Here is a 20632-nt window from a genome sequence, read left to right on the forward strand (position 1 = left end):
TTGCAGTGAGCCAAGATCGTGCCACTGTACTCCAGCCACCTGGGCGATAGAGTGAGACTCTGTCTCTAAAAAAAAAAAAAAAAAAAAAAAAAGGAGGCACTAGAAAGTAATTTCCCATTAATGAGATAAAATAATTATAAGAATAAATTGTTTTCATAATATTAAGTAAAATAAGTGTAAGAAGAAGTAAAATGTATTATGTGAGTAAGTGAGACAGTGGAGTGGAGAACTGAATTGCTAATGGTTCTCTTGAAAATATATAAACTACATGAACAAGGAGAGTATGCTCATTTTCATGCATTGCCTTCGTATAGACTATCTTCTCTCCAAAGCCCATGCCATACCCCTCATACCCATTCCCCAGCGCCTAGCCAGTTGTGGGCGCTCAATAAATATTAAACAACCAAAGCACAAAGTATTTTCAAAAAGTTTAGAATTCACAGGAATCTATAATATTGTTATTATAATTTAACATTTATTGAGGGTCAACAGCATGACTTAGTCAACATGTGCAAATAAGTTATTTTATAATACATATTAAGCAAATAATTAAATACAATTGTGTTAACTAAATCTTGTTTTACTTCATTGATTTTAAATGAAAAATTATTTCCCTCTTTTGTTATAACTTTGATACACCAAGAAATATGAACATTCATTATATTCAAATGGATAAAACTTTCTCAGGGAAATCATTACTCTTAGATATTAACATTCACTTGAAAGTATGGAATAAATCTACAATCAGTACACATCACAGATTTCAAAAGGACCAGTGCATACACAAAGAAGAGAAGAATCTGATAAGGTGGATGAGGACAGTGACAGCTTTACAAAGCTTGCAATAGCACTTGGGTTTTGCCTGGTGTTGTGACAATGTAAAACACTATTACAATTACATAGGGAACCATTGTTTACAGAATAGCATCAAAAGCGAAGAAAGAAACTCTTCAAGTGGACACAAATTAGCCTATTTATGAACTTTGAAACATTCCTTAATTTAAGGCAAAGTTGAATCTTTTATTATAGTGAAGTGAACTCTGATACATTTATGATCAACAGGCTCCAACTTTACACTTAATAAAATGTTTACTAATTATGTTAAAATTTATTCTTGATGGTTAGTAGACAATCAAATTTTATTTAATTTCCCAAAAATATTTTTTGTCCTGTTTCTACTTAATTGACTTTTGAAGTGACTTTTAATTGTTAAGAGAATTGAATACTACACTATTGTGTAATAAAACTTTCAACTTCATTTTGAGATACTGGAATATCCATAAGTATTTAAGTCCAGAGATTCAATATGCACAATTATACTTTGATCACAAAGTGTACTTAAACTCCATTAAGAGTTACAAAAATCATATAATTTTTCTAAATAAAGTGCACATGTTCAAACAAATAAATAAAAATAAATCTTTAAAGAGGATTTAACTGTATTTCAATGAATTATAAACTAGTAATAGATTATTTATACTTCTGAAGATAACTAAAAACTACATAACAAAGCAAAGTATAGAAGTCTTAAACCATTATGCATAACTATTAGAATAATATGAGAAAATTTATAGAATGTCATTATTTATCACTTCTCATATTACTTCATTAAAAGCACAAAATATCTATTTTTCATATCAGTTATTAGGAATAGATATACTATCATAAAAATATGCAAAATATCCAAATATATTATTTCCTATGATTGTTATGGTTGAAAATTATGAGGCCATTGTCATACAATATTTAAAATTGAAATGATTTACTAAGTCAATATAAAAATAGCCATTGAAAGAACCTCATCTTTTTCACACAATGCAAGAGCCTAAGCTTTGATAAGATAAAAGATTTTAGGAGACAAAATTATAAAATCATCTGAAGGAGTAAGATCATATCTTTATGAACCATTTCCAGTCTCTTGTCCACTAGAGGAGACATTATAGAATTAATGAAACTGACACCAATGTGATGATAAGAAGAAAGAAACAATCTGTTTTCAAATCAGTTGTCTGTTCGGTACTATTATTAGCATGGGTGTTTCATATTCTAGTCAATTTTCTTTTGATATATTGTGGTTATGAAAACAACCTATGAATGTCATAAGTAATCAGCACGTTTATACTAGAGGGGGAAAGCTATAAACTCAATGAAATCAAAGTAGTTTGATAATTTATGTCATCTGTGTTGAAACTGATTTTATAAGAACAAACGCCTAAGTATGTGTTACATGCTTATCTAGAAGTTTACAAATTTTAATATCCTTTCACATACGTTTTCATGTTTGACCTGTACAACATCTTGTCAGATAGGCAGGTCAGGGATAATTATCTTTATTTTTTAAAGAATAAATTTAGACTCAGAAACGTGTATAACTGAACACACTGAAATTAGGATGCAGTGTTCCCACTTCATATTTCAGAAACTAAAATTCCACTCTTCTTCAGAAAGAAACCGACAGAAACATCTACTGAATTGTAAAATTTCAGAGTCCCCAGAAGCCAAAATAAATTGGAAAACATTTTCCATGCAATTATAATAGGATTTTATTTTGAAAAGCCCAAGGAAATAAATTCTTAACCAATCTTTTTACTTAACTGAATTCTTAACTTTAGTTTATTTATTTGACATGTGAGGGATTGAAGGATTTTCTTGATATATTTATGTCAAAAGTTCTTAACTTCTGATATTAGGATTTCATAAATTTAATTGCATCTCAAATTTGAAGGAGAAATCATTTAGATTTTGTTCTTGACAAAATTATTGCAAGTTCTAATTTAATTTATTATAATAAATATAGTATTATACAAAAGCAAAGACATGAGGGAACAACAATTAAAATTATTGGCACACTTGAGCTCTAAGAGAAACCATATCACTTTAAATGTTTTAAGTTTAGTGTACTGTAGCATTTTTCTCAAGCAGAGTCTGGAGTGATCTATTTATGATACAGCTACACAAATACAAAAAAAAATGCATTAACTATTTTATATCATTATAGTTTATAACACTGAAATTTCAGAGCTCTTGGGAGAATGAATAGTTGAAATCATAATATGTCATATGTCATAATATACTCAACTTACTTTTGCTGTTTTCTTCGTTCTAACTTTTACATATTATTTTTTCAAGCAATAGAAATAGTTGTTGCATATATAGGACTGGGCCATCTTTATTTTTCAAATTATGATCAGTAAGGTGGTGTTAAAACCACAAATCAAATCGGAATATGTCTACCAGTTCCCCCGGATCATTGTCTTATTCCCAACCATCTTCAGCATGTCTCCTGATGTAATTAAGCAGTTTGTGGAGTTTTCCTGTTCGGAACTGATATTCAAAGTTTAGTTACACAAAAGAAAGACCAACCCAGATTGCTGTCTCACATTCTCCCTGGCACAGAAAAACATGCAAGGACAGTGATAAAGAGCAACAGACTTAAAGGTTATTGTCTTCCGCCTGTCTGAATCCAGTGCTCTCCTCCGCATGCTGTTGTCTTTCTAAAGAAGATAATGTCAACCTCCTTCAGTTTTTTTTACCTTGCTCCACTGTCTTGGTTGTTTTCTCTTCCTTCTTTCCAGGTACAGCTGCAAAACAAAGATAAGTTTTAAAGAAGAGTTCCAGACAGAAATACTGCTTCTGCTCAAAAAAAAAAAAAAAAAAAAAAAAAAAAAAAAAAAAAAAAAATTGGAGTTCTTTCAATACGAACTTTTTCTTTTACACAAGTTATTTTGAAGCTTCTTAAACATTTCTCATTTCTTTAATAATGCAATTGAAACCAGATTTTATATCTAAATAATTAGAGAAAAAATGTGACAATCCTTTGCATTATTTTGCCTACATTTCTACAATCGTATCTGATTTATTCCTTTACACTCCGCTTTGATAAACAAGCTCTACATAGAATTCCACTTGACAGGACTATGATTAATCTACTTACATTCCAGGTTATTTCTGGAGTCCCTTAGTGTCTTGTAAATGTCAACTAGATGCTCCTTTAAATTCACACTTAACATGGTTTAATCAGCTGAAAGAATAGTGTAGTCATGCTTTAGATTCATTTAAATATGAAATGAAAACATCCCAAATCATCAGTAACCCAAAAAGGATTATCTGGGTGCTGTAGCCTTTCTCTAAGATGTTTTGCTCTCAGTGAAGTATTCACTGTTTACCTATTTACAGTAGTTGACAGTCAAAGAGTAGAACAGTACAAATTATTCACTCAGAATTGGTGCACCCCATTGAAAAAACTAATTCAAGAAAATATTCAGAGTTCATTAGCAACGATTAGATGAAAGATTGATGAGGAACTGATTACTGCCATTGCACCCAAGTATCATCCCACATAGAACTGCAAGAGGAAAAAACACAACTTTAAAATGAAGAAATGTGTCTGTAGCCAACCTAACCCATCGATGAAACTTAGAAACATTCATTCATATCAGGATATCCAGACATCTTGTGCTCCTGATGAGGTGCCATGTGGCATATACAGTATCATCTCTAAAGTATTATTTCCCAAGTATCCAACTGAAATTTAGCTAAGCCAGATTTAGCTTTCAGTTTAATCAAATACAGGATGTACAGAATATGTTAAACCATATTGTGAAGAAATAATCAGACCAATCCAAAATGTCTATAAAGTAACTGTCCTGATCTTTCAATGTAATTTAAAAAAAGTCAATGCAATTAAGAAGGAAAGAAGGAAGGAAGGAGAGAGGGAGAAAAGGAAGTGAATTTCACCTTTAATTATATCTGTTGAAACAAAAAGATATCCAAAAAATTGAATATGCACTGGTTAGAAAAAATACCCTATATTTCCAGGAAAGTAACCTATTATTTTACCCAATTAAGACCCAAAAATAGAGCAAACCATATGACTGTGAAGCAAGGAAGATGTTAAACTAAAAAGCAAATAGATATGCATGAACCTCACAAATCACACCTGTAGAGAAATCTTATATAACACAAGGTATTACAGGGTAAATGCCAATGAATGCTATGTTCTTTATTTTCCTGTTTTTGTCAGATTATAGTCAGTATTAGGGTTAGGACACTGGGAAGGGTTAAGCAAGTTGGCCTTTAATGCTGAAATAAAGGCACAAGTCCCAAGATACTCCTGAGATGACTTTCCAGAACTGATTTATTACCAGAAAAGAACTATGCAGTTTAGCCTGGAATTATCAAATTCCCTTGAAGGGCAACCACAATTCTGGTTATTCTAATGGATTATGTGTCCTAGAAGAAGGAGCAATGAATGTTTTAGAGTGTACAGTCCAGTGTTACCATTGAATTGCTGCAAAAACGAGTGCACATTATTTTACCTTGAGCCTTACTCTTTACGTTAAAAACACAGATAGTGCTACAAGGGCTGTTTTAAGGTCTATGTGAAAACAATTTAAGAAAATCAGTCCAGTGGCAGCCACATAACTCAGTAAATACAAGCTGTAATTATTTTATGTACTTCTGCCTAAAACACAATCATCTCACTTTTACAAGCTAACTCCTATTTATTCATCCAATCTTATTCTAGGGCTATAATACGTTTTCTTTAAAAGGCAAATTAAATTGGAAAAATAAAAAAAATTTCCACAAAAATAACATTAACATTGTTCATAGATGAGTTGGACGTAGGTAAGGAGTAAAGTGCAATGTGGAAATACATATCTGAAGAAATTGCCTGGAATTCACCCCAGAGAAACAAAAAGATGGAAAATATACAAGAGGTTAACAGACCTAGAGAAGATACAATTCATCTTAACATACATCCAATTGAACTTATAAAATAAAAGATTAGAGAGTGTGAGGAAGAAGTGATATTTGAAGAGATAATGGCTAAAACTTCTCCAGAATTTCAGACACTAGCAATAAGATTCTGGAAGCACAAGAGATCTAAGTAGGGAAAGGATGTGCTAATTTCATTCATATCTTTCCCTTACACTGTAACGATAAAATAAAATAAAGTAAAATAAAATAAAATAAACAATTTTCTTTTAAATTGCACAAGTCCTAATATTGTCTCTTAGAAAAATATCAGTCTTTCTATGTAGTAGTATCATATGTTGGCTTTAATTTCAGTCTTTCCTGATACGTAATAATGCCACATGCTTCTCATATACTTATTGGCATTTAGAAAACCTCTTCTGTGGAGTGCCTCTTTAGATTATTGCCTAATTTCTTTATGTTTTTTAAATTGATTTATATGCATTTGTAATATTCTAAATGAGTCTTTTTAAAGATATATATATATATATACACACACACACATATGTATACATATACTGTAAATGTCTTTTTCCACTTACATTTTTTCTCTCTGGTTTACATTAACAGGAGTTTTAATGGTAATTAAATTTGATTTATCAGTCTTTCCTTTGTCACTAATGCTTTTTGTATTCTATTTAAAAGGATTTGCCTCCACTATGGTTATACTTTAAATTTTCCACATTTTTTTCCTGGTAGCATTATAATTTTTAATCATTTAAATTTAGAAATCCAATCCACTGAATTATTATTTGTGTATGATATGAGATAAAAGTTCACTTTTTTCCTTACTGATACCACTCAGTCTTAATTACTACTGTAGGTTTAAGATAATTCTTGATATCTACTTATACAAACCTTCTAGTTTGATCTTGTTCAGGATTGTCTTGGCTATTCTTAGACATTTGCTTTTTCATATGAAAATCGAGTCAGCTTATCAATTTAAATAAAACAATAGCGACCACAAGAAATCTGCTAGGATTTTGATTGGGATTATGATGAATCCATAGATCAATCTGAGAATCGATAACTTTACAAAATCAAGTCTTCTGATTGGTGAACATAAAATATCCCTCCATTGAGTTTTGTATTCCTTAATTTCACACATGTGTTAAAATGCAAGAGATCTTCAAGAATGTTATACATAATTTGTTACATTTATTTCAAGGACTTTATGAATTTGATGCTATCATATTAGAACAGCATTGTAGTCATCTTTCACTCTATTTTCCAAAGTTTTGCTCTTGATTTCTAAAGCAAAGTTATGTTTCATTTGACAGTTTATGCAGAAAACTTGCTAGTCACTCAGTTGTAGCGATTTTCCTCTATAGAATTGTTTTGAATTTTTTAAGGGGATAATCATATCATTTGTGAATAATGTGTTTTACTTCTTACTTCTTTATTTGCATACTTATGACATCTTTTTCTCATCTTACTGCACTGGATGGATAACCCACTATGGTGTGTGATAGAAGTGGTGATCGCAAACATCCTTATTTTGTTTTGATTAGCAGAGGGAAAACCTTTAATTTCTTCCATTAGGTATGATGCTTGCTAATGGTTTTTGCAGATGTTGTATCAGATTAAGTAAGTTTCTACTCTGGTGATGAATCATATCAAATACATCTACTATGATGAATATAGTTTCCTTTTATTCTGGCTAATTACATCAATTTGTGTGTATTTTAACTTTTTGAGCTTGCGTTTCTGAGATTAAACCAACTTGACTGCATTTTATCTTTCATACGTACTAGCAGACTTAATCTGCTAATATTTTGTTTAGAACTATGCCTCTAGGTTCACAAGAAATTTATATATATATATAAATTTTTTCTTAAATGTTTGAAATAAATCACCAGTGAAACCATCTGGCTAAAATTGAGGGAGGGGAACAGAATTACAATTATATATTTAAAATTTTAATTTTATTAAAATGTTTTAGTTTATTAGAAAATCTTTGTATTTGCTTATTATCTATAGAATCTGTAATGATGATCCCTTTTTATTTCTGATATTGATATTTTGTACCTTCTTTTTTTCTTAATATATTTTCATAAGCATTCACAATTTTTATTGTATTTTATTGATAATATTTTGACTTTTCCTGTTGTACTACTTGATTTCTAAATTAATAGCTTCTGCTCTTTCATTTATTTCTCTTCCTTTTACTTTCCTTGGGTTTAATTTTATGAATTAAAAAATATTGACTTCTTAGCTATCTGTTATTCATCCTTTTTTCTTTTCTGATGAATGTTTCTAAAAGCATATAAATTTTATCATACATTTGTTCATTAGATCTCCAAAATTCCACTCTTTTTCTTTGACTTATAGAATACTTAGAAACGTATTACTTACATTTACCATAGCACCTAGCATTGCTCCTAACATAATTAATTAATATGTATTTGTTTTGTGATTAGATGTATCACTTGACAAAAGATATGTCTTGATAATAAATATTTTCAGTTGAGAGAGAAAAGAGATCAGTTTCAATGTTAGTGGTTTTCCTGGAAAAGGAGATTTTAAGTGTAGCCAATGATACATGAGGAAAAGCAAAGGAGTGGGAAAGACTTAGATGTTCCTAGAGGAGTGTAGTTGGAGCAGAGGATTTCCAGAGAGGAGATAAGGGATAGTCTAAAAATAGAGAATAGGACCAAATGCAGAAACCTTTGAAAGCCAAATTAGAGCTACACTTTACAATGTACGCTATAAGAGGCTAGTAAGATGTGTGGTACCTGAGTCTATTCTATGAATGTTCTGTCTCAAATCAACATGGAAATAAAACGTTGACCATTTGTAACTGTAATAGAGCCACATAGGTAGGTATTCCTATTCATAATTCTTTTATTCAGAATAATCATTATAAGTATGTTTAGGAAATATGTGTTTTTTAGTTATTTTAATTGAATCCCCTAAAGAGTAAATGTCTCTCAGAAAACAACTGAAATGTGACTTACCTATAAAGACCAAATTTTCTTTCCAATGATAGGTTCATAATTCCTGGCACACATATTAAATAGAGGAGGCTAGTCCTTTAAAACACTATGTTTTTTGTTGCTCACAAAAGATCACTGGAAATGCTGATTATCCATACAGGGAAGATGACATTTCACATAAAATGTTTATCCTTTCATTTCTGGTTCTAATGTAAAATTCATCACTTCTAATTCTATGAAGAGCAAACATTAGAAATAAGCAGCCCATCTAAGTAAGTGAATTTTTTTACTGCCTAGAGTCAAAAGAAGACCGTCATCAATTTCACTTTCTATACCACAAGGTAACTGGAATATCCTTTAGTGCTGAGTGAAGAAATTCTCTTTTTTCTACACTTGTAGAAGCTTCCTTTAAAAAGGTAGATTAGTATTTCACTACTTCAAAAATCAAAACTAATGAAAAGGAAACAAAGCAGCTAACACTTGGAATGTAATGCCCAGATTAGGGCTATTCTTGAGCTAAATTGGGAGCTGGGGTGTTGGTTTTATGTAGTTTCAGGCTTTTATTTCACTGTTCTTCCCTACAATTTTCCTTCAGCACACAATTCTCCAATACAGTAGACATCCCTCCTTTTTTTCCCCATATCACCCATGGAGGCTTTTATGTATGCCCTTTATTAGCAGTATTAGCAGGTACTTTTTTTTTTTTTTAATAGAGCTTTGCTCTTGTTGCCCAGGCTGGAGTGCAATGGCACAATCTTGGCTCACTGCAACCTCCACTTCCTGGGTTCAAGCGATTCTCCTAGCTCAGCCTCCCAAGTAGCTACGATTACAGGTGCCCGCCACCATGCCTGGCTAATTTTTTTGTATTTACTTATTTTATCATTATCATTATTATTATTATTATTATTATCATCATCATTATTTTGGTAGAGACAGGGTTTCACCATGTTGGTCAGGATGGTCTTGAACTCCTCACCTCAGGTGATCCACCTGCCTCGGCCTCCCAAACCACTGGGATTACAGGCGTGAGCCACCGTGCCCAGCCTAGTAGGTAGTTTTAAAGGAGAAGTGAGACTTATCTGGAGGAGAAGTATGCTAGAATAGTGGTGAGGAAGTGAGAAGTGGTAAGAAAATATTGTGCAGTGGTTTGAAATGTCTCTCATATGACACATATTACTTCCGAGAGGTAGACCTACAGCTGTAGCATGATGAACTATTATTTCCAAAGATAAAATGTTACTTTTCCAAAGATATAAGACACTGCCAGAAATATAAGAACTCTCCAGGATCTATTCAGATTTTACAGGTACTGCCTGGAGAGGTCATTGACTGAAACATTGGAATAAATCACTAATTATGAAAGAAAAAATATTGCATCAATTTGGTCTCCAGATACATATTATAGTGGAAAGAGGAAAGAGAGGTTTCTCATCAATTCTCAGGTGATGTTAACTACTTAATCTGTTCACAAGGCTATCACTTCCTGCTCCAATCTTCCTACAGTCTTCTAACATACTTGGAATTATGAACATAGCATTATGGGATTATTGTAGCATAGAAAACAAGGCATGTCAAAAGATGAAGTTGGAAAGGATATAGGACCCAGTTCTTGAGGCATGCTATATGCCATTTTAACAAGCTTGGATTTTAGTTTATGGAAAACTGGGGAACAGAGTATTAAATTTTAAGTGGTTTATTCAGTTTTGTGGTTTTACTGAATTATTGTGGCTATTGGGGTGTTCTACTACATGAATATTAGTGGAATAAAAATAAAAACATCAGGGCAGCATGAGGTTATTTCAGTTGTTCTGGTAGAAGACACTGAAGCCTTGAATTAGTATGGTAGTAATGGCTACAAATAAGAGAAAATATGCTCAAGAAACAGAAAGAGTAAGTCGGAAAGAGACAATGAGGAGTTTAGATTAAGAAAGGTTGAATGTGAAGGGAAAATTTTTTTTTTTTTTTTTTTTTTTTTTTTTTTTGAGATGGAGTCTCGCTCTGTCGCCCAGGCTGGAGTGCAGTGGTGTGATCTCGGTTCACCTCAAGCTCCACCTCCTGGGTTCACGCCATTCTCCTGCCTCAGCCTCCCAAGTAGCTGGGACTACAGGTGCCCACCACCACACCTGGCTAATTTTTTTTGTATTTTTAGTAGAGACGAGGTTTCACCGTTATTAGCCAGGATGGTCTCGATCTCCTGACCTTGTGATCTGCCCGCCTCAGCCTCCCAAAGTGCTGGGATTATAGGCATGAGCCATTGCGCCTGGCCGTGAAGGGGAATTTTTTTTTTTTTAATTGTTAGTTTTATTTTAAGTTCCGGGGTACAAGTGCAGGAAGTGCAGGTTTGTTACATATGTAAACGTGTGCTATGGTAGTTTGCTGCACCTATCAACCTATCACCTAGGTATTAAGCCCAGCATGCATTAGCTATTGTGAAGGTGAATTTGAAGGTATTTATTGGGCAGTTGAACATACGAGCCTGAAATTCATAAAAAACTCTGAGATGGGGACACAGGATTGAAAATACTTCATGATATAGGGCAGGGTTTCAACTTTGAAAGCGGATATATCTCAAAAGAAAATGGTACAGAATGAGAAGTTCAGAGGATTAATAATGAATTATGAGGAACACCAACAATTACCAGGCAACAGATGAAAGAAAAAAACACAAAGAAGCCAGAAATAAAGGCCAGCCATATGGAGAGAACCAGCAGACTATACTGTCATGGTAACCCAACAACAGAGAAGTTTGGAGAAGAGACAAAGTAATAAATGCAATGAGAAATCTAGTAACATGAGGATGGAAGGGTTCTGTTGGCTTAGCAATGATGATGTCATCAGCACTGGCTGGAGCTTCAGTGGCATGGCAGGGGCAGGAGCTTAGTCTTTGTGGAAGGCCAGAGGCAGCGCTAGGACTCCAGCATTCAGAAAGTTGGCTAACATGGGAAGGAGATAAAATGGTAGAGAGACAGAGAGAGAGACAGAGAGAGAGAAAAAGATGTAAATCAAGGAAAAGAAATAATTTTGAATCAGGGAAAAAACATTTCCAAGATGAGGAACAATGCCAGTAACAATAAAAGAGGAGGATGCCAGAAAATGGGATGGATAACTGATTTGGAAGGAAAAACTGGAGAAACTGGTCTTGAAAAGAAGGAGAAACACTACCTCTGAGACTAAAAGAGAGATGGATATGTGCCACATTTTCTTTATCCAGTCTATCATTGATGGGCATTTGGTTTGGTTTCAAGTCTTTGCTATTGTGAATAGTGCCGCCATAAACATATGTGTGCATGTGTCTTTACAGTAGAATGGTTTATAATCCTTTAGGTATATATACCCAGTAATGGGATTGCTGGGTCAAATGGTATTTCTCGTTCTAGATCCCTGAGGAATTGCCACACTGTCTTCCACAATGGTTGAACACCATGGAATACTATGCAGCCACACACACAAAAAAAAGATGAGTTCATGTCCTTTGCAGAGACATGGATGAAGGTGGAAACCATCATTCTCAGCAAACTAACACAGGAACAGAAAACCAAACACCTCATGTTCTCACTCATAAGTGGGAGTTTAACAGTGAGAACATATGGACGCAGGGAGGGGAACATCACATGCCAGGGCCTGTCAGTGGGTGGGGGACAAAGGGAGGGATAGCATTAGGAGAAACACCTAATGTAGATGACGGGTTGATGGGTTCAGCAAACCACCATGGCACATATATACCCACGTAATAAAACTGCACGTTCTGCACAGGTACCCCAGAACTTAAAGTATAATAGAAAAAAAAAAAAAAAAAAGAGAGAGATGGATATAGGTTAAATAAAAACACCAGCTATTTTTTATTCCCAGCCAACTATCTTCATCATCATTTCTCATACACTTCACTCCCTCTTTCCTCATTCAATTTGTCACTCTTTTGGTTTTTTGAGTGTCACTCCTCTGAGAATTCTGTATTGAAAATTATTAATATATTATGTACCTGACAATCCCATGACCACCACCTTTCTATTGAAAGTCTTTTTTTTCTGCAGTTACTGAAGTTATTTTAGTCTGCTTTTATATTTCTCCTTGTTCTTTCCCCAAACAAATGCGAATATAAGTGTTACCTTATCTCACTGCGACAAGCTCAATTACCTCCACGCAAAGGGCATCCATGTATACATCTCCAGCCTATCGTTGTCTGGAGCTCTAGTTTTACTTCCAGAACTACCTATGTGATGCTACCTTCATGTGCTACTAGCACTTTGACTTAAATTTATCTAAAATTAATCTTGCCTTTCCTCTCCACATTCTTTCGCTTTTCTTTTTCGTTGTTATTAAGAATATTAACAATATTCTTCTAGCAGCCGGTCTGAAGAAGGCTATTGTCATTAAATTATTTTTATTTTCTTCCCTCCCAAAGCTTATCATCAGTTATGAAATTCCACTGAATCTACTTCTTTATTAGTGCTAACGTAATTTCTCTCCCTTCCAATCTCATAACTAATGCCCTAGTTCAAGTCCTAATACAGGTCACTACATTGTTGAGAATCTTCCTAATCTGCCTATTTCAAAATTTTCCTGTATGAGTTACTCTTCCTAAAGCATATGTTTGAGTGTTATTTATACACTTCCAATTTTTCACCACCTCCCTAATTCCCCATGGAATCAAGTCCAATTTTAAAATAAGGCCCTTTTACTGGATTCTTAGCCCAGGTTATATTAATTCCTACAATGGTTTTGAGATTACTGCTGTTCCTCATACGCATACTACAAATTTGTATCACTTTGCCTTGCTCTCGAATCTATGCCCAGGATTTTTTTTCAAACTCATTTACATAGCAAAACCCCATCTCTTATTTAGGGCTTAACTCTAAAGTCATTTTATGCCCTAAATATTGTCTTTTCCCCAGGTAAAATTAATTTTTAAACTTCGGGTAGAACTTTACCTGTATTTATATCTCTAGCCTGATGGCTTTCAACCTTGAAATATGGTAATACAAAAAACTTTCATTGATGGTAAAACTTCAGGCCAACTTAGTGACTTAATAAAGATTCACATATTTTTAGTATTTTAAATAACTCAAGAATAATATTAACATTTAAAATTTTTCTTGATTTTTCATATAATATATAACCCATATATGGTGAGTAAATATGAAAATGATTAGAAAACTGCAAGGTGAAAATCAAAATAAATTAGCAAACTGATATTATATGAATGATTAAATACTATATATCTCCAAATAAAATATGACTTAAAAGTAGGCTTAAGATAAGACAATTTATGCTACATATAAATAGACACATTACAGTTAACACCTTAAAATATTATTCTTCATCTTCAAGAACTTTAAAACAATTACAAAATTAGTAATTACCACTTAACATTGCACACAGTTCCTAGTTTAAGCCTCGATTTAGAACAATTTTTTAATACCTTAAAAACCAAAAAAATTACTTTCTTTTTCTACTTACATGTGAAAGGCTAGAGGTGGACAAGTTGTAAAGTATGCTAAGTATTGTAGAATTTGGGGATTGGGTAGTAAATATGTGATGAAAACAATATATTTTTTCATGCACAGCCGATCGTCGGTGAGAGGTAGGAGATGAACAAGTTACTTGACAAATGAGAAAAGTCTCCTTTGATTTTTGTTTGTTATTTGTCAAATTGGTAAAATCCTTCATGAGTTTTAAAACAATTATGTCACTTTCAAAAGAACATTTACTTCTGTTCATTCTGTAGTTGAAAATAAACTCAGTATGTAGAATTATATTTAAATTGAGAATTGGGGTATAATATCTATGATCAACTAGAAGCAAAGTAGTTGATGTCAACAATGTGTGTGAATAGATAGATAATTTATTTTCTTTCACTTCTCTCCAAGCCTGACAAGCAAGTCTACTTAACCCCAACCAAAATGTTTGGCCATACTCTATAAATTCAGTGAGCACTTTCAGTTGAGGACTCTTGGTGAGTTCACTAATTGATGGTTCAATTTCAATTCTGTCTCTCTGCTAACTCCAATTTGTCCTGATTGAAGCCCATACTATGTGAGCTTGTATTTCTACCCTAAATACTGTTCAATCAAGCCTAGCCTGAAGTTGCCTCCTTATTTTGCGTTTGACCTAGAGGTTTCTCTGTACATAGTGAACCCAAATGGAGGTAGAAACAGGCTGTAATCTACTCTTGTGCTAATCACCAAGTTTTGGCCAACCAAAGGGGACCAGTTGTTCAAACTGTGTCCAAAAAAAGCAAACGTCAAGCTGTAACCAATCTAGCTGTTTCTGTATCTCACTTTCTTTTTCTGTATGTTATGTTCCTTTTTCTGTGCATAAATCCTTCCACGATGGGGCTATGCTGAAGTTTCTCTGAGCCTACTCTAGCTCAGGAAGCTGCCCAATTCATGAACCATTTTTTGCTCAATTAAACACTGTTAAATATAATTTGGCCAAGGGTTTTCTTCTAACAATATCCAGGCTCCCAGTGACACAGAGCACAGAGTCTACAGATCAGCTACTAGGAGTACAATCTTTGCTTCTTAACTATGTCTCCAAACTGTCTTCCACAACATGGATTCACTAAAGCTCTGAATATAAAATCTAATTCCAGCTGGGCATGGTGGCTCACTCCTGTAATTCCAACACTTTGAGAGGCTGAGGCGAGCAGATCACAATGTTAAGAGATTGAGACCACCTTGGCCAACATGGTGAAACTCTGTCTCTACTAAAAATACAAATATTAGCTGGGCGTGATGGTGTGTGCCTGTGATCCCAGCTACTCAGGAGGCTGAGGCAGGAGAATTGCTTGAACCTGGGAGGCAGAGTTTGCAGTGAGCCACTGCACTCCAGCCTGGTGACAGAGCAAGACTCTGTCTCAAAAAAATAAAAAAAAAATACTAATAATAAAATAAAAATAAAATATTACTACAAAAGAAACCTATCTTCTGCTGTTTGGACATTTGTTGCTTTTAGCCTTGTCTAAATTTTGAACACAAGTTGGCCACACTTCTGTTCTTCTTTCAACATAAATCAGTGTCGTGACCTTAAGTCCACTTACTGGGCCCATGAACTCTGCATCTATGTCTAGGTTAGTGATTTTCTCTGACTCTATATTAAGACTCAGTTTTTTCTTGTTACTACAGTTACTCTTCTTGAAGCAAACAAGTTTAACCCACATTTCACCTAATACCAATGAGCAATGTCGATTCCAGAATATGACACCACATAATAAGAACTTCTGATAAATAAATTACTCTGCCATTTATAGTACAAATGATGTCAATGAAAGATGTATCATGACCACCTAGTTAAAATTTGACATCACAAATATTAGATTATAAGAAAAAGAGATGACTAGGAAACAGATTTTATCTCTACTGTAAATTCAGAACAATAGAGTTGTATTTGAAAGAGAACATCTATTAATATCAATAACTTAATTACCTCTAATTGTTACCTTCAAATACAGTTCATATTTTTCTTAAAGAATTCACTATATAATCTTTGTTGCTTTTCCAGAGATATATGTATATATAAAATAATCAATAAATTAATTTATGTAATAACATTAATTTATATCGTATTTATCAATAAACATAAATTTATATTAGATATTAAGTTACATTCCTATATTCATTTATATTCATATGTATACATTGTTTGGGATTGAGTATGTGAATATGTGCCATATATATTTTATAGTTCCCTACAATCCTGTTATATGTTTTCTTTATAAAGCATGTGCAATAAAATAGTCTTTTAAGAGAACATGTTATGTGGTTTTAGTGGGGTATGTGTGTAAGGGTATGTGTGTAGGTTTGTGTGTGTGTATTCATAAGTGTATTTTGAGGACAGGCTTATTAAATTGTCTCTTGCTATACTTCCAAAGACATTGGCTACATTACTGATTTCATTTCAGACTTCCCAATGTATTTCTTAAAGTGAAATGTCTCCAAGTCAGCATCTCACATAATACATTTCATATTTTTATACCATTCTTGAACAAAGTGAATTTTGTTCATGTGAGTACTTTTAGTTAAAGTTTCATTTATTCGATTTCTAATCTTTTAAGGCAGTATATTGCACTCGAATGCTCTCCAGATGTTGGGGATCCTACGGAGTTTAAACAGTTACATTTCTATAATTTTTCAAAATTAACTTGCAATTTGACTAGCATAACTAGCTTTAATTTATGGTCCTAAAGGAATAACACGTTTTTGCTTTAGAACAGTAACGATAAAATCTTGTGCAAAATAGGTTTGTTTGTATATCAACAAACTAGTAAAATAAATAAATAGAGCTCTTCTCTAAGCACAAAACAATACATTGCTAGAAACCTTAGCAGAAATAAGTTATAGTCATGACATCTTTATCTTTAAGCTGCATTTACCTTTTTTACTTGAAACAGCACCAACCTCCTCTTTGACTCGTTCAGTTTCTGCAAGTTCAGATATTAAAGGAATGAGAAGTGGATATTAGTGATGCCAAATTCATATCTTGTACTATTGAGAATAAAACTAAACAAAAGATAAAATGTATGTTGCACACGAGAGCAAAGCAAACTGTAGAGAAAGCCAAAATACAAAGTGCTTATATGTTTTTTTCAATTAATAAACTTCCTTAAATAGCAATAAAGTAATTCTCTTCCAAGGTGCAACTCTATTATCTTAAAAATGTAGGTAGTGAGCATAAGGGAAGGTGGCCTATTCCATAGACTTTAGATCAATGGTTCTTAAAGTTAAGGCCACATTCAATACAACGGGATACTAATTTATTAGTCTACCTTTTTTTTTTTTTTTTTTTTTTTTTTTTAATGGAGATTCACTCTTGTTTCCCAGACTGGAGTGCAGTGGCGTGATTTCGACTCATTGAAACCTCTCCCTCCCAGGTTCAAGCAATTCCCCTGTCCTAGCCTCCCCAGCAGCTGGGACTACAACTGCCCGTCACCATGCCCTGCTATTTTTTGTATTTTTAATAGAGATGGGGTTTCACCATGTTGGCCAGGCTGGTCTCGAACTCCTGACCTCAGGTGATCTGCCTGCCTCGGCCTCCCAAAGTGCTGGGATTACAGGCATAAGCCACCACGCCTGGCCATAGTCTACAAATTTTAAGTTACATATGAATTATAGGGAAGAGCATTTAAAAGGGCTTGTTTGTTTAGCTTTTAATTATGATTGAGTCTGCTTTGAATTAAAAGTTGTTTAATACTGATTGCAAGCAAATAATATTTGACCTCAATGAATTAGTTTTACATTGTAAAATATTAACTGTAATATTATAGAAAATTTCATTTGAATATTTCTTCAAGAAAGACAAAGAGAATAAAAATAAGAAAAAATGGTCTTTCGGTTTCTCTAAATACTAAGAGTGAAAGACATGCGAGCTGCCCTGAAGTCATAATCTGAAATGTTGGTGCTAGGACAGAATATTGGACCACAAATCAAAGCTAGTTAAAATCAAAGTTTTCTCTAGTCCACAGCAAAATAAAATAATAATAATAATAATAAGCTCATGAATTTTCACAAAGTCTTACTCATTTTATAAACTTTTGATTAGTTGAGGTTATTACCCTTGGTCATATATATTCTTATTTTTATTGTTATTGGTGTTTATATGTATCAGCCTTCACCCATATATGCTCAGCACTGACTCTGTGAGAACAACCAAATCAAATAAGGCTAGCCTTTACACCCCTCATCCTCTCTGTGCCACAAAACCCTGGCTTTTGAGAGACATCAGACATCAGAAAGAGATCTTCATGTCACTTTCAGGTTTTAATTCCACAGTGATAAATGCCCCAAGAGTCACAATTTAAACTCAGGCAAGAAGTGATATAAATAACCTCTTCTTCAAACTATCTCAATACCCTGAGCTTCAAGACTGAACAAACCCCTAGCTGTTTTATACCTTCCAGGTAAAGAATTTAGATCAATGGTTCTTAAACTTAAGCATGCATCAGGTTCACGCTGGAGGGCTATTGAAACAGATGCTGAGCGCAGAAGGTCTGATTCAGTATGTCGGAGGCACATTCTGAGAACATGCATTTCTAACCAGTTCCCAGGGGATGCTTAGGCTCCTGATTTGGACCACACTTTGGAAACTAATTACCAAATTTCCCCTATGAATCAGTCAAGACTAATCCTACTGTGAGTCCCCTCATTACTTATCTCAGTTACTACTATGAGTTGCAGCCTTCTAGCAGAAAACAGAGTCCATTTGACTCTGTTTTTCTCCTAGAAGCTGACCTACTTCCAAAGCCCTTCCTCTGTGTCCTCTGTCCATCAGCAGCACTCACTCCTGTATCTTCAGCCTCTTCTCAGAATGTTCATTTTACTTTCTTCCTTTAACCAAATCCTAGCTCACTAATGCCACTGTATCCCCTCCTAATGGTAGTCTGCTAAAATGGGGAATGTTTGTTTTTCCATCTTCCACATACCAAGGTATATAGAAGTAATGCCTATTTATATCCTCTTTGTTTCTCATTACTCTTCATAGATTATCTCCTTGCTTCCTCCAAACCCCAGTTCTTTTGAGGCACATGCTATCAGGTTGCACCAGTCTCTACTTCTCTTCATTGTTGTCATCAACCAGTCTTGTGGCCTATCCTGACATTCAATGATCATTTTTGCACATAGTTACCATCTTCTCTACTACTACTATGAATATTATTAAGAATCATTCTTAACCCTGTCTGCACCTTAGAATAAACTGGGGAGTTTTTCTAAGCCTATGATTTTCAGATATCTGGGGTGGGCAACAGAGCTTTGAGATTCTCAGTTAATGAGTCTGGTGTGAGCCCTGAGTATATTTTTAAGATTTCCAACATACTCTAACATTTTGCCAGGGTTGGGGATCACTGTTATACATAATTCATACAACTACATGATCTCTGACCTCCTTGCCCTCCTCAATTCAGAAAACTAGAAACCCCACTTCTCTGGTAATTTCCAACTATATTAGTACTCTCAGAATTTTCCTTTACTGCCAGAACTTTGATTTTAAAAATTCTGTTCTTTGGCACCATTTTTTTCTTTTTCCTTGAGCTCACTTACTCAAGAACTCCCATTATACAGTATCTGATCCCATTAATACTTTCATTCCTTGTTCTTGCCACTTTCTCATTTTTCAAGATTTTCCTCATATCCTCACTTTACTTCTTACCAAGCTTATGCATAAATGAGCCATAGTTAAATCACTCACATATTTTCTGTTGTTGTATTCATCTGCTGTATTAATTTCCTAGCACTGCCTTAAAACTGTTGGGTAGATAAATACAAAACAAATGTATTTTGCCACAGTTCTAGAGGCTAGAAGTCCAAAATTCAGGCGTTGGCAGGACCCTAGAAAGCTCCCTCTAAAAGATCTTGGGAAGAATCCTTCCTTGCCTCCTCCTAGAGTCTGCTGGTTGCCAGGAACCCTTGGCATTCCTTGGCTTGAAGCTGCATCACTGCAATTTCTACTTTTATGTTCATGTGGCAGTCTTCTATACGCCTCTGTGTGTCCCAAATTTCCTCTTCTTATAAGGATACCAGGCATCAGATTGGGGGCCCACCTTAATCCAGCATGACCTCATCTTAACTTGAGTACATCTGTGAAGACTCTATTTCAAAGTCAGGTCACATTCACAGGTACCAGGGTAGAGCTTCAACACATCTTTTGGGAGGCACAAATCAACCCACTATGTCTGCCAAAACACCAAATATACTTTATGCCTACCACCTGAGCAGTCATCGAAGCTGAAGGAAGACCCCCACTCTGCAGCAGACCACACTTCAAATGTGGATCACATTTATGAGATCACTTAGCACTGGCCAGCAATATTACCACAGACCCAATAAACTTGCTTTCTCACACTCTTAACAAATGTTTCAATTATTCTTTTCCCTCCATAAGCATCCTACAACATAGAAGTAAGCTGCTGCTGAGAAATTCATAAAGAAAATAGGGGCAGACTAAAC

General features: G+C 34.0%; 1 long non-coding RNA gene across 1 annotated transcript in view; it reads right to left on the reverse strand.

Moving 5' to 3' along the window:
* Window positions 1-454: 454 nt before the first annotated feature.
* LOC115896935 overlaps window positions 455-20632 on the reverse strand; it is a 28417-nt gene continuing 8239 nt past the window's right edge. Inside the window, exons 4-5 of the long non-coding RNA XR_004056866.1 lie at window positions 17065-17112; window positions 455-3581 (exon numbers count right to left, since the gene is read on the reverse strand). This is a non-coding gene — a long non-coding RNA (uncharacterized LOC115896935). The remainder of the gene's footprint in view (window positions 3582-17064; window positions 17113-20632) is intronic.

This window comes from Rhinopithecus roxellana, chromosome 4 (genome assembly GCF_007565055.1).
Source record: "Rhinopithecus roxellana isolate Shanxi Qingling chromosome 4, ASM756505v1, whole genome shotgun sequence".
Taxonomy (NCBI): Eukaryota; Metazoa; Chordata; class Mammalia; order Primates; family Cercopithecidae; genus Rhinopithecus; species Rhinopithecus roxellana.